Consider the following 16,742-nt stretch of genomic DNA (forward strand, 5'->3'; position numbering starts at 1 on the left):
GCCTTGTTTAGGACGATTAAAGGAAGAGCGGACGTCCCTTTAGCGACTTTTTACAGCCATGTTGTCGTGAGCAATGATTTTAATTTCGTACACACTGCAGCAACATTTGCGGGAAATGTAACGAGATACCAAATACATTAGCATAAAGGGGCAGAGCTTTCACTATAGTTAACACCCAAAGCTGCATAAAAAGAGAAGGCAACACTGTCTCTTCATTCATTCCTATAAAATAGAAGTTTAGTAACATACATAAAATTTATAAAAACATTAAACTGCTAAAGTGCAATGCAATGAATATTCCCTAATAATAAAATCCCTTCGTATGTAATGGAATGCTCCATTCTCGGTGTGCATCATCGCTGATTGGTCCACAGCAGAAAGGAACGCCCATGTCTGAGTGTATAAAATGACAGAGGAACCTGTTTGGCGCCGAGGAGCGTCAGAAGATGGCGAGTGAGCAAGTGTCAGTGGGTGTTAAGGTTGAGGAGAAGGTGTCAGTGGGTGTTAAGGTTGAGGAGAAGGTGTCAGTGGGGGTTGCAGCTATGGAGACGGAGACAGAGTCAGAGATGGTGCTGGAAGGGCCAAAAAATGTTGGAAAACTTAAGGTGGGGGATGGAGATACTCAAGAAGAGCAAAGAGCAAATCCAATGAGCCCAAGAGAGGTGGAGATGATGGTCAAAGTACTGGACCAGGACAACAACGACATTAAAAAAGGTCAGTAGCATGTGTAGTATAACTGTTAGAAGGACTTTAGAATGAAATAGTGTCATATAAAGCAATGTAAACTAATTTGTAACCTAATTTTTTTATGTCAGAACGAAGAATTAACGGTGAGAAGGCCTGTTTAGATACCACTGATACCACTAATGTTACACCTGTTAGCAAACAAGAAAAAATTGAAAAAGAAAAATATACTAAAGAAGTTCTACACAAAGGTATTTCAGTGAACATGTGTAGACAACGAAATGCTTTAGGCACATACCTGTACCGTTATAATAACCAAAATGGTGCCTGTTTTCCAGAATGTATGGAGGTTAAGCCCACTCTTAGGGCTAGATTTACTAAGCTGCGGGTTTGAAAAAGTGGGGATGTTGCCTATAGCAACCAATCAGATTCTAGCTTTCATTTATTTAGTACCTTCTACAAAATGACAGCTAGAATCTGATTGGTTGCTATAGGCAACATCCCCACTTTTTCAAACCCGCAGCTTAGTAAATCTAGCCCTTAGTGCGATTTCGCCACTGGGACCAAAATATAAACTGATCTCGAGCAGTGTGCAAGGTGAGAAAATGAGTATTTATGTCGTTGAATATAAATTACAGATATAGAAATTAAATGGTAAACATTTTTTTATTTCCTTGTATCGTAGATAAAGAAATCAAAGGGAATAGAAACCCAAGCGACATCAAGACCTGTTCTGCCACAAACCAGTAGCACCTTTAAAAATACTAAATACTAAAAAAAAAACTCTGCAGTACTCTGCAGCCAGGTGCAATATACATCGATAAAAAACACAAGTCAGTGATGTGCGGATTCCGCACCACGTGGGACTGGGACACACATCAAAAAATTTACATACACAAGCCCCCCAGGTCGAGGAAGTATCGGAGGATTGTCGTGGATCGGTCAGAAGTTTATACACACTGCACAACGGAAACGAGATTGGAACGAAAATATTAAACGGTATGACCAACCAAATGAGGCGACAATCATCCATTCGGGCAGACTTTTGATCATCGTGTCACTGCACACACTGACCCGACTTTTGAAGGAACGGTCGTATGTCGGCTGATTTAGCCGATTATTGGATGAAAACTGTGTAGTGTGTACCCAGCTTTAGGACCTGATTATTAAGGAAAGTAAACCAAAAAAATGAGTGACTTTGATCCTTGGCAAAACCATGTTATATTGGAGGTAAATTTAAAATGTGAGGACAGATTTATAATTGGAGTAGGGCATGTCCTAGATCAACTTTTAATATCAGTCTAATAATAAAGTTATTAAATATTTGCATCCTACCTGAAAAAAACAGCCAGTATTTTGATTATGTGCAAAATAATAAACTCATATGCACCCCTTGCATTGCAACATGGTTTTGCCAATGTTCAAAGTTACTCATTTTTTGCTTTACTTTCCTTAATGCATCAGGCTCTTTCTGTTTATTTAATCCTCTTGTTTAGCCATATATGTTATACAATAAGAAGGAAAGAATAAAACAAAGTGTAATTTCACCATAGAGTACATTTACTATTCTGCATTCAGGTAAGCTCAATGTCAATTTTGGCATCTATTTCCCTGATTTGGCAAAGGCTAATACATCTACTTTATCCAATACTTTAGCACCGTTTAAAGGATATATAATCTTTGGACACTTTCTTGTAGCATGATTTAATAACTTAAATTGTTGTATAACTAGCAGGTCACTAGTCGTTTAGAGGTCTTCTATTTATTTATCATTGGTGTTGTTATTGCATTTTATATTTCACATATTGATTATTAATATGTGTTTAATTATGCTATTTATTTTAAGATAAAGAGAGTGCATATTGGCTTTTACATTTAACAGCTATCTATACAATATATAATAATTTTTTTAGTTCATAGAAGGTAACTGTGTGTTAATTCTAAACATTGTACTGCACTGGTGCGGAATTTAGCAAAGGTAAGGGGCTCATGTGGTGGAAAACAGCTTTAGCGATAATTTCTGCACTGGTGTACTGCTATATTAATACTTCTACATTACTTTTGGCTATATATTACCAGAGAAAGCAGCGTGGTCCTTCCACTTATATTAATAAATACATATATGCAGATAAATAAGGTTCATAGTGTAGAATGATCACAGGTTTTGCTGCAAATTTATTTAACAAAAAATTAAAAATATATATTTTTTGCATTTTAATGGATTAGTGTTAAGCAGTCATTAATTGATTTGTAAAATAAACACTATCAAGTCTGAATATGTTCATCATACAAATTTTATTACAGTGTTTGGATGATACCTTTCTATTGATCTCTAGCACTGATAAAAGTAAAGAACAGATATGGTAGGTGTAGATGTTATAACCTTCTTGGTAGTATCTCTATCTAACATAACCTGGCAGCAATAAAGCAGTGTAACAGCCTATTAAATCACGGTTAAATTAGATTACATCATAAAACAAGCGTTAGTCTTTATGACAACAGTTAACTGGTGTGCAGCTTTAATAAATCCTCTTTTTCAAACCACAGACATAATAACAGTTACTGATACTGAGTATCCCATTAACTTTACTATTTATTTACTGTCAATCTATTTGATAAGACCATTGAGACAGAGCATAAGTAAAGAAATTGAAATGCTGTGAATTGTTCATTTTATTTCCCCATACAATAATCATTCTTGTGTTTAGGAGAAAATGTTCGGTATGAATAATTTTTATAGTGAAAATTGAGACTGATGAATCCTTTGACTGTTTACTAATAATCCTAAAAAACCATTTGGTCCAATATGGAATGGCGCCCTGCAACATTTTCAAATACATGTGCAAGAGCTTCCACAGCAAGACAACGGTAAAAGATATGGTATTTTCAAACAAGAGGCTTTTATTAATCTAAGATGCCCAAACATGCCCATTTGCCAGTACAACATGGTGCCAATCCCACTTCAAACTTCTTTCTGTGTTACTTTTCCTGTAGCTGTCAATGTTGGGCAGGCTGTGTTCAAAAGGGATGGGTACAAGCATACAATACTCATAAATCCGACATACTGTATACCTACAAAAGAATTCCGATTGCAAGAATGCCGATGAGAACGAAATGCAGACTTACCATAACAAAGACATTGTAGATACCCACATGCGTTCTATATATTCCGACTGGACTGAATGGCGGCAGTTACAATTTCCGTCACTTATGATGCCGACGGTGAGATTTTTGCATTTAAAACGGCAATGCCAGGAGTGGGCTTATTTCTAGAAGGCTTTATCATAAGTGTAAATTTAACCCTAACCCTAATCCTAACCCTAATCTTTAAACCAGATACTAAAGATGTTAGGTCCTGGCATTGCCGCTTTAAATACAGAAATGTCACTGTTGGCATGATAAGTGACGGAAATTACAACTGGCTGAGTCCAATCATAATATATAGAAAGCATGTCGGGCATCTACAATGTGTTTGCTATGGTACGTGTGCAGAGCTGGATTAAGGCTTTGGGAGGCCCAGGGCACTTAAGCCAGGGGGGCCCCTAAGATCTAAAATTAAGGGCATAGTGACACATCCTGCATTACATCACCTACAGCCCACAGTATGACACTTACAGCTCTCCCAGAGGGCTCACTTAGGTTGTCTGCATAAGAAAAATCATTGCTTCCACAAACTAAAATACTGTACATTAAAACAATCATCAAAACACCACATTAAAATGGGTATTGACACCACACATTAAAACTAGCAATGATATCACACATTAAAAATACCATTGATAACGTACACTAAAACTAGCAATGATACCGCACTTTAAAAATAAAATTTATAATGCACATTAAAACTAGCAATGATACCGCAAATTAAAATACCATTGATAATGGATCATTGGGCATGGCCAGGCCACCCTCCTAAAGACAAAAAACCTGCATTGTTGTGTAAACCATTGAACGGTCACCCAAAATTGGGATTGTCCCACTAGAATCACAACATTTCACAAACTTTGCTGCTCTCTCCTACCTGTTCTTCTCACTTTCACCACCTGTGCTGCAGGTTTCTTTAGTTGGGGCTTGTCTGGATCCTGGAATGTTAGGGGCCCTATTTGGAAAAAAAAATGGGTACATTTAGAAAATTACAGCCACCCCCGGCATTAAATCAGTACCACCCATGATTAATAATTAGGCCTTCCTCCAGCCCCAACATTAAAATAATAGTATTCACATTTAATAAATAAACCTATTTCCCTCCCTACAAACAGCCCCAGCAATAAATTAATAGTATTTACATTTCAGAAATATACCTATTTCCCGCGACCGTCACTGCCATTAAATAATTCATAGGCACATTTAATAAAGGGACCTCATTCTCCCCAAACTCACCCCCACATTCAGTAGCGCTCAAACCACCCCATCTTAAATTAATTAATTGTCCCCACTATTGTGCCTCTCTCCCACCCCATTTTTCCTCATGCTGTGTCTCTCCCCCTTTTTTCCTTACTGTGCCTTTCTTCTCCCCCTCTTTCCTCCATAGTGTGCCTTTCTTCTCCCCCTTTTTCCTCCATAGTGTGCCTTTCTTCTCCCCCTTTTTCCTCCATAGTGTGCCTTTCTTCTACCCCTTTTTCCTCCATAGTGTGCCTTTCTGCGTTATTCCCTTTTTTTTTTACTTACCTTTCTTTTAGCTTCTTTCTTCTCTTCTGTCTTCTTGTTTCTTTCTTGGTCCTCTCCGCGCTGCTCCTCACTGAATGACAGGCGTGACTTGATGACGTCACGCCTGTCATTCAGTGTTAACAGTGCAGAGAGGAGGGACGCCGGCGCTGCGATGAGGTGAGTAGTATCTCTATTTTTTTTTTACTACCCCGCTCCCTCCACCAACGAAGGGAGCCCCAAACCCGCCCGCCCGCAACTCCCCCCTCCCCCCGCCACCGCTGCCGCCATTAAAAAAAAAAAAAAGAAGAAGAAGAAAAAATCAGTAGAGGTTATGTGTGCGGCAGCGGGGGCCCTCAGAAAGAGGAGGGCCCAGGGCACATGTTCCCTGTGCCCCCCCTTAATCCGGCTATGTACATGTGCATTTTGTTCTCATCTGCATTCTTGCAATTGGAATTCTACTGTAGGTATACAGTGTGTCAGGGTTCTGATTATTGCCAAAATGACTACCACCGCTTCAAACTATAGCTGCTCACTATCATGGTGCAGCTTGTTTGAAAATGATATCATAGAGGCATGCTAGACATTGTTTAGTGCAGCTGTAAAACTGCAATGGAAAATGGTATATGTCATTTGTTTGGCAATGTTTTTTGTTTCATTACCTTATACTACCCAACATTGCAAATATGCAAATCAGGACACAGCTCTGAAAGGGATTGTGACCATGCTACATTAGGAGACGTGGTCATGATGTGATGGGTCTGACCACACCACTGGGGCGTATCTAGCACTAAAACACACTAGGCAACCCCAAAATCCCCCTTCTCCCCTAAAATCACCCTTCAAAAGCAGTGGACACCAGAGACATGCCTCACAACTTCCTGCAAAGTTGGAACAAACATGCCAAGCGTAGGATGGTGGGACAATGCCCTCAGATTGGGACTGTCTCTTTGAAATCTGGAAGGTTGAAAGATATGCATACAGAGCTCTGATGCCATTATCTATATAATATTATAATATATGGATGAAAGTGGGAGATCTCTGTAAGATGTACAGCTAGTAATTGGGAGAAATATATGATTGGCAATAATGGTTACAATGTATAGCTGGCAGAGAAAAGTAAACCCACTGAACACATTAATTATACTGATTACACACATTCCTTTAATTAATATGTGCAGAGTTTAAGACTTGGATATCATTAAGGCCATTTGTTGGGTATGATGACAGTGCCTATTTGTTGGCTAACAAAATTGTGAATATTTTCATGCTGGTAGAATGTTGGTTAGAAATGATGTACTAGCACACTCCATATTATTACATAGCTACATCCATGTATCATTTTGCATGTGATAGGACTCATATCTCAACTATACGAGATTCCTACACTAAGGAGAGTTTGATATCATCGGAGACAGAGATCATCTCCTCGGGCCTGAATCATTAAGGAATGCTAATGCCGATATGTGCTGTATTTTGCGTTAAATTGCTCTGTACATGGTCAATATGCCAGAGAATACAGCAACATCCAATTCATCTTCAAACGCAAATGACAATGTGGTGGGGAATGGGCATATGCACATATTCATTGTACAATCAGGGCGTTCCAAGCTCAAGCACACACAAGAGGGCCCGATTCTAGCTTTGAGCATCTCTCAGGTACATGTTTTTCTGTCATATATCTTACACCAGCTACAGCTCAGGTGCATGTGCAGAGTGATAATGATGACAGTCGATTACACATGCTAGAACATGTGTTTGCAATCAGGAGCAACTGTAAACATGCATTTTATGTGCAGTAGATATTAATAGCATCCTGATAAATGTATTTCATGGGTAAAAAAAGAAAAAAAAATTTTTTTTTTGACTTTCCATTAATGACTATCTTATTAACAAGTGACATTAATTGTATTTTTTTTTCTGTGCGTTCTGCTGGGACTTTATATTCCACATATGTATTGTACATATCCAGCAGTGTGTTGTGTTGTGTCTGTCTCGATACAGAAGGTGCCGTGTATACAGTGCATACCTAGATCCATATTCAACAAGAGACATTTCTTCAGATCTGCTTAAAAAAAATGCTCAATACATTTGTGTTGCGTGCCTTAATGAATCAGGCCCCTAGTGTTTTCCTTATATATTTTATATATATATATATATATATATATTATATATATATAATGTTGCAGGTTGTAATAATGTAAATTTGTTTCTATTTATATAATTTTGTCTTTTTTGTACTTAGGGAACCTTTGTGGTGCATTATTAATAAAAGATAATAATAATAATAATATTAATAACCTGAACTGTAAGAAACATGCTTGGTAAACTTAATGAGTTCCACCTAACTCCCTGCAAACTGTTGTGGCCTAGAAGCAATCTGGATTCCTTGCCTAACTTCATCTGTTGTTAGCTCTCCAAACTTTGGGCCCATAAACACACAGTCTGATAAGATGAATATTGATAGGGCACAACAATTTATAATTAGCGGTTTTTGGATCAGAATTGGTCTTGTCTTGCAAAAAGCGTATATTTATGCTTGTGTACCTGCATAGCAATACACACAGCTGCATAGCAATGTAATTAGAATTTAAAGCTTATTATTTTCTGTCAAGTTAAGGGAACTTTATATTTTTATGAAAGTTACAAGATGTGTTTTTTCTATTTAGACTTGCATTATCTGTGGCAAACCATCATTAATGTAGCTATAATTAAAAAAAATTTAATCACTGTCCCCCAAACAATCACTCATCTGCGTGTCTAGTAACAGTATTAGTTTATACAAGGTCCCATAATGAGTTAAAAAGTTGACATAGGGGGGCGTGGCCTGTCAGCCATAACGGACGGTCGCGCTGACTCTGAGCTCCGTGGAAGTCCACTGTCAATAGGGACTCCACACTGCTCCCCAACAGCCAAGACCCTGCCTATAGCGCTCCCGCGGCTTACCGGAGGTCGCTGCTATACTCCAGATCGCCCCCGGGATATCCGCCGTGCTCCTGGACCTCCCAACGGTAGTGAGGCCTAGCCCGCGCCGGAAAGCCGCGGCCTCGATTTTGACCCCGCGGCCGCCATCTTGCCGCGAGGGCGCTTCTCCTCACAGGACCTCCGGCTGTAGGGCAGCTCCCTCTCATCTGGCCTCTCTCCCCCTGGAGTCTGCTGGCTGCGCTGTGTGGCTTGGGAGCCCATGTCCATCCTGGGAGCTGCTGACGCTGCACTGACCTGCTCCTGTCTTCTTCCAAGCGGTGAGTCACAATACCCTCCTTCTGCCTTGAGGCTGGCTGCCCCACAAATTTCTAAGATCCCCTGCTGGGAATAGGAGTTCGGAGGAACATAAATCTTCATTGTTATTAACCCACCTGGGTCAACCAGATCTATACAATAGAAATTGCTTGTTCCTATCTGCACTTCAACACCAGTGCTGCCACCCAGTGGCCAATACCGGACACTGCGCTCTATAACTTTCTAAGAAATAATACCTATATATCCATAGGTCTCTTCAGTGCTTATACAATTCCATTTACTGAGAAGGGCCTTGACCGACAAATTCCTTATAATGTGGGGGCTCCCACACTTCCCACCAGACGATCAACAGATGTCTAGATGCTAATCATGTCTCTCTATCCCCCTCGGCCCTGAACCACTTATAGCGAAGCAACCGACCCTCCTCCCTCACCACTTCCTCAACGGGTTCTCTTCCCACTCTACTACGATGCCCAGAGGAGGAAAGAAACCTTCAGGAGGAGATCTCCTTCCTTATCTCTCCAAACAGAAAACTCCGGCCAGATCTAGTGATCACTCTGACTCAGATCCTGAAAGTGAGGACTGTTCTCCTTTGACTCGCCGAGACTTTCTATCTCTCCTCAAAGAACTGAAGGAAGTCAAAACATCGGTCCAAGCCCTCCACTCACTTAAAGCAGATATTGCTGAAATAGGCGGTAGAACCGATCATCTGGAACACAGAGTGGAAGAAGTGGTAACCTATCAACAATCATACGAAACAGACCTTCACCAAATTCGCCAAGACATCACCCAACTGCAAGAAGGACAAGAAGACCAAGACAATCGAGCGCGACGCAACAATCTGAGAATCCGCGGAATACCGGAACAGATCGAGCCAGCTCACTTGGACCTTTACCTCAAGAAACTTTTCTCTCAGCTCTCCCCTTCTACTCCTGAGGAACACCTTCTCCTGGACAGAGCCCACAGGGCGCTGAGACCCCGCTCCCAGGACCCGTCCCAACCCAGGGACGTCATACTTAGAATGCACTACTTCACAGCGAAGGAAGAAATCATGAGAGAAGTCCGCCGCCTTCAATCTATCACCTTCGACAATGTTACCCTTCAAATTTTCCAGGATCTTTCCCCAATCACCCTAGCCAAAAGGAGAGACTTTAAGCCTATCACCACACTTCTTCAACAGCGACAAATTAAATACCATTGGGGATTCCCCTTTCGCATCCTGATTTGGCATCAGGGCTCAATGCTAATGGCCAGAACTCTCTCTGAAGCCCACTCCCTACTCCCGAAACTTGGAATTACTACCGGTCTTCCAACCCCTTCTGAGTCATCCGTTCTCCCTCAGAAAACAGCAAGACCCCCGTCACGTCAAGCTCCCAGTGCTGAATGGTCCACTGTGCCGACATCATCGCCACCACCTGATGAAGCTTCCGTGACTTGATTACCATTCTCAGGTTTTGTTTTCTCTGTAATTTGTGTTCTTCTCTTACCAATGGGCCCACACCTCTAGTGAGGTCTCCCCTCATTTTGAGGGGCTCGCAAAGGAACACTACTTTATTCCGTAACGTCTCACAAGTTAAAATCCCGTTATGTTTTTGTATGCCACTTGCTATATTATTACATGGTTAGGTTCATCTTGTTTAATACTGTCTGGGGGACCCTAGCTCCTGGTAGATCTTTAACCTTTTTTCCACTGTACTGTGCTGCATTATATTCGCTAGTAGTACTGTTTATTAGCATCTTTGCTGGGTGCTCTTGTGTCGCAGACCCTCACTACAGGTGCCTCCTGATGGCCCAGGCTGTCATCTGCCTAATCTTCCCGCTTTATTTATCCACCTAACCTGTTTTGAATGGGGGCTGTTACATGAGATCACCCGATCAGTTATCAATCTTTGTTTTACTGCACTAGCAACTGATACCTCTTTTCCATGAGTAATTGTTAAATATATGGTTATATGGTTCCAGTATTTCACTACAATACCACTTAGTGCTATTCTACTCTGTTTAATTTCAAAATGTTTGGTTACACTGATATGTCTTGCTCCATATTTCTACTCTTCGCTATACCTTCCATATTTCTACTCTTCGCTATACCTTTGCCCTCTTCCTCTTACACTCCCTACCATCCCCCTCCTATACTTCACCTCAACTCCCACCCCTTACAATATTGCACAAATTCATTATCCCCACCCCCCTCCCAGGTTGCTTCGCCCAACACCCACATTTAATCCACTACCAAAGCCTCTATTTCAGGTAACCCAGAGGGATACACCCCTCTGACCCGTTCTTTTTGGCCGGCGCGATGCGTCTGCTGGATGCCTCGCCACGCTCCCCCGGAGCTGTTAGCTCCTATGCTGACCTATGTACTCCCCCAGTACATAGTATCCTCTCCCGATGTCGGCACCACTGGTCCCGGCCTACTCTGCCGTGTGACTTACTTCCTACCCTTTCCCCTCCTTTTCCCACCACCAACCTTCCCCTTTTTCAAACCGACCACATGAAACATTCAGATATGACTTTCTCGTCTACCCCCCCGTGTACTGCACAACCCCCCAAGTGCCCTCCTGTCACTTTCTTGAGACTTCCCACGGCCCCCTATACATTGGGCTCTATCTCTATCTTTTTCCTTCTTACCTCACATGGGTCTTAGAGTTCTCTCCTTTAATGTAAAGGGCCTTAACACCCCCCAGAAGCGCGGTAAACTCTTTGCCACTCTCAAACTTCATACAGGCGATCTAATTTTCCTACAAGAAACGCACTTTCTACACAACTGCCACCCCGGGTTACGCTCCAAAATTTACCCTAACACTCATCATGCATGCGACCACTCAGCCAAGAAACGCGGAGTGGCCATTATGTTTTCGCGCCACCTTACATTTGAACTCATTGACTCACTCGCTGATAAAGAGGGTCGGTTCCTCATCTTAGTAGGTAAACTTAACAATAAACTCTGTACCCTGGTTAACATCTATGCCCCTAACCAAAACCAACATCGTTTTTTCTCAAAACTGGATACTTTGCTGACACGACTCCGTCAGGGGGACCTTATAGTAGCGGGAGACTTCAACACCGTCCTAAATAGCTCTCTCGACCGCTCTTCCCCTGTGGCTGCAGCCCTACCCATTTCAGACCCACTCTCCTCTAAATCTCTCCTCAGTCTCATGAAGTCCCAGCTTCTTTATGATTCCTGGAGAGTAAAAGACCCAACAGCTCGAGACTACACGTTTTACTCCTCACCTCACCAATCTTATTCCCGCATAGATATGATCCTGCTCAGCCATGACCTTGCCTTAAACCTCCAGGAGGCCCGGATCCATCCCCTGATTTGGTCTGACCACTCCCCCATTTCCATTGATCTTTCTGGCCTCACACCTCGTCCACGCCCCATGACATGGCGCCTTAACGAATCTCTCCTCCACAATGTAGACATAGTATCCCAGCTTAGATCACACCTAGAGACCTACTTCGAATTAAATGACTCACAGGAGATCTCTAAGTCTACTCTCTGGCTGGCGCATAAAGCGGTCATGAGGGGACATCTGCTCAGCATGGCCTCCAGGAATAAAAAAGAAACTCTCTCCAATATCAATAAACTCTCACTCCAACTGCATGATTTAGAAATCCAACATAAGATGACCTTTGACCCTGCCACGTTAGTGGCCTTACATAAAACAAAAGCTCAACTGGATCTCCTTCTCTCCAAACAAGTTGCCAAGCGACTCAAATGGCTTCGCCAAACTTTCTATGAGAAAGGAGACAAAGCAGATAAAATTCTGGCATCACGTCTCCGCACCGCTAGGACGAATAATAATATTGTCTCGATCCGTAACTCCCACAACCAGCTTCTCTACGATCCTGCGGCCATCAGAACATCCTTCCAACAATATTACACAGAATTGTATAACCTCCCACCCTCCCCCACCTCCCCAACACAACAATCCAATGCCACTCTGATCTCAGAATTTCTAGCCAACTCCAAACTTCCGAAATTACCCCACCAAGCTCTTGAACATCTCAATGAGGAGATCTCGATAGAGGAAATCCAGCAAACCATTAAAGGGCAAAAAAAAGGCAAAGCCCCAGGCCCCGATGGCTTCACGGCCGCTTATTATAAGAAGTTTTCGGGCTTGCTTGCTCCCCACCTGCGGTCCCTTTACAACAATGTTCTTCAGGGAGACTCCTTCCCCCCTGAAATGCTCGAAGCTAGAATTGTAGTAATCCCCAAAGAAGGGAAGGACCCCCTCCACTGTGCAAGTTACAGACCAATCTCCCTTCTTAACCTTAACTTGAAAATATATGCCAAAATTCTGGCGAATCGTTTAAACCAAATCCTCCCTTCCCTTATCCATTATGACCAAGTGGGGTTTATCCCGGGACGCCAGGCGAGAGATAATACCAGAAGAGCCATTGACATTATCCACGTTGTCAACTCAAGGACCTCCCCAACTATTATGCTCTCTCTCGATGCTGAAAAAGCATTTGATAGGATCTCCTGGGACTTTTATGAGGGCCACCCTTGAGGCCTTTGGATTTGCTGGCAGCTTCCTCACTGGCGTCCTGGCATTATATACGACTCCCCTTGCCAAAGTTTTGATTAATGGTATACCCTCAGACCCGATCTGGATCCAAAACGGCACAAGGCAAGGTTGCCCCCTATCACCCCTTATATTCGCTCTGGTGATCGAACCCTTGGCTTCCCAAATTAGATCCAATCCCAACATTCAGGGGGTGCAGGTGGGTAGCATCAACTCCAAAATTTCTCTTTTTGCAGATGACGTCCTCCTCTCTCTATCCCAACCAGCGATCTCCCTCCCCAATCTCTATGAAATTCTCCAAGCCTATGGGATCACCTCTGGTTATAAAATAAACTATGCAAAATCAGAGGCCATGCTGCTGCATGTCTCTCCTCGGGAAACGGATCTCCTCCAGACAAGCTTCAATTTTAAGTGGCAAAAAAGAAAGATCAAATATTTGGGAGTTTTCCTCACCTCACGCTATGACCTCCTCTTTCCTGAAAACTTCCCTCCCCTTTTCGCTAAGATGCTCTCTGACCTGACCTCCTGGAAACGCCTCATTATCTCCTGGCTGGGCAGGATCATAGCAATCAAAATGTCTATTATACCAAAATGGTTATACCTCTTTCAAACACTCCCGGTAGCAGTTCCTGCCTCCTTCCTTTCTAACATACAAAAATCCCTCATCCGTTTTGTTTGGAATCACAGACCCCCACGGATCTCAGCCAGCATTCTCAAACGACCAATCTCTTCTGGCGGCAGAGGTCTCCCCGATATTAAACTATATTACCTGGCCTCCCACTTTTCACAAATTGTTACCTCATATGCCCCCCCAGGCTCCACTTCCTGGCTCGATATAGAATCGGCTTATACTACCTTGCCCTATCTTACACCCTTATGGGGTCTCTCCCCTGCACATCGCCCTCCTGCATCTAAAATGCTCCCTACTATCAAGTTTGACATCAAGCTATGGGACTTTTACTCCTTTAAACTGAAGCTTACCACACAACTATCCCCCTTAACCCCCATATGGCACAATCCTGTATTCCCTCCTGGACTCTCCGCCGCGAGAGCTCGTCTTTGGAATAAAGCTGGCCTTAAATTCCCGATAGACTTCTCCAAAGCAAACCACTGGCTCCCACTGGCAGAACTCCAACGTCACTCCCCATCCCGCATACTTAGTCCGTTTGAGTTTTTCCAAATTAGTCATTTTTTGCGGTCCCTGCCACCTACCTATGTTTTGCGAGATTTAACCCCCTTTGAAGATATTTGTAAAAATCACCCTAGAGACAGAGGCTTGATATCCCAACTTTATGGTATATTTATTGCTGCTGTCCTTCCTACTCCGAGGGCACATGAGGCTGATTGGGAAAAGGACCTAGGCCCCCCTCCGGACGATGAGGCATGGGACGACATGAGACTGGGGATAGCCAAAAGCTCCATATCCACCAAACTTAAAGAAACCTCTTATAAAATCTATTACCGTTGGTATTATACCCCTACTCGACTCCACAGCATGTTTCCCTCTTCTTCACCTTATTGTTGGAGGGGTTGTGGCCACAGGGGAACTATGCTCCACATATGGTGGACCTGCCCAACTATCTCCTCCTTCTGGGATGTGGTTTGTGGCATTCTAAACTCTCTATTTGAGGCTCCCGTCCCCTGGGTGTTTCTACTATGCTATCCTCCTCCAGAACTTGACAAATTTTCCAAAAAACTAGCTTCACATATACTGACAGCGGCTAAATCCCTTATCGCGCTAAACTGGAAAAAAACGTCCCCTCCCTCTCTAACAGCCCTTAAAAAACAAATCTGGCATGTCGCAGCCATGGAACAGATTACCTATTACCTCCATGATAGAGGCCATGTTTTTAACCAGGTTTGGGCTCCTTGGCAGTTTGTGGAAAGCTCGCGTCCCCCTAACAATTAGCCCCGTGATAAGGACCCATGTGGGGTAAGTCCAGCTCCCTTATACGCTCTGCCCCCTTATCTTCTTGAGTCGTCTACACACTCTCCACCCCCTGAGCTCTTTCATATACCTGTTTTGTGGTCTCCCCCCCCCCTTCCTCTCTGACTCCCTTCCCCCCACTCCCACATTTCACACTTTCACTACAGTTATATACAATTTGATACCGCATATAAAATTGTAAAAATGGTTGTCTCATTATAAGCTTCTATGTACATGTTGATTCAATTGTTTTGACTGTTTTTGTACGTCTGTTCAATAATAACACTCTTATTCCCTGTATTTGCTTATATGACCAACCAAAATAAAGAATTTTTAAAAAAAAAAAGTTGACATAAACTTGATTAGATCAGAAACCTGCTGTTCTTTGTTTTTAGTCATTTAGAGACCTAGGGCTAGATTTACTAAGCTGCGGGTTGAAAAAGTGGGGATGTTGCCTATGGCAACCAATTAGATTCTAGCTGTCATTTTGTAGAAGGTACTAAATAAATGAAAGCTAGAATCTGATTGGTTGCTATAGGCAACATCCCCACTTTTTCAAACCCGCAGGTTAGTAAAGCTAGCCCCTAGTCCTCTTAGCCATACATGCCAACTTTTAAGATTCACCCCTGGAATATCCGGGGGAGAAGTCATGTGACATGGGTTAGGGGGAGGTGGAGGGTGTGGTGACATTGTCGCGCCACCATAGCCCTGCCCCCACTACAAGAAACAAAATTCACGGCTTTGAATGGAGGGGGCAGAGCTTAATGGCGTGATTAAGCCCCGCCGTGAATTTAGGCAAATACGGGAGCTTTGCCTACTCTTCCGGGTTCCGGGAGTCCGTGATGAGAGCCTCCTGGGTATTCCGGGAGAGTAGGTAAGTATGATTTAGTAAGAAAAACTCTTTTAGGGTTCTTACAAGCCTCTGAAATTGATTTAAATATATATATATGTTAATATTGTGTAAGCAATCCCTTGAAGCTTAATTAAAAACAACATTTTAAACACTTACACACATTATAAAAGACCTTGAAGGAGATATGTTTAAATTCAGGTGTAATGGAGTATAATGGAGAACACAACTTATTTCTGTTCTACAAATTCAGTCTATACACACTGCCATGACGATCTATCAGAAAGTGGGTCAATCACAAGTATTTATCCCTAAATTCATATGTTTATGGGACTCTAAAGTGAATGAATGCCTTGAACAAGTGAAAACAATAATGGTTTAGTAACACATTAGCCTGATTCCCCTTATTAATTTAAACTTTTCAATTTTTCTTCCAGTATACTGCTCATTTGATCCTCATTTATGTAAGCTATTGACAACAGAAATTGTGCTGTCCTCAGAAAAGGAAGAATTGCATTTCAGGGCATACAAGGAAGTGATTTTGTGATCTAAATATTAATACTCGCTAGGCTATTTGAAAGTAAAAGCGCTTGAAATCTTGGCCAGAAGTCACTCTTTTTTATTTCCATATTCCCAGCATATAAAGTTTTGGGGTAATTGCATATGCTATGTTTTTAACCACTATGTAACACTGTAACTGCCTAGAACCAAGTAAGTAGAAATTGCAGATGGAAAGTGATAGTTTTAGGCAATGCAGAGTTTGCAGACTTAGACAGATTTCACATAAACAGTGGATGAAACTATGGCACTGTACTGCACTTTTTTCAGGTTATTATTCACATAGCTCTCAAACTGGACTCGTGAC

Source organism: Mixophyes fleayi, chromosome 5 (genome assembly GCF_038048845.1).
Source record: "Mixophyes fleayi isolate aMixFle1 chromosome 5, aMixFle1.hap1, whole genome shotgun sequence".
Classification (NCBI taxonomy): domain Eukaryota; kingdom Metazoa; phylum Chordata; class Amphibia; order Anura; family Limnodynastidae; genus Mixophyes; species Mixophyes fleayi.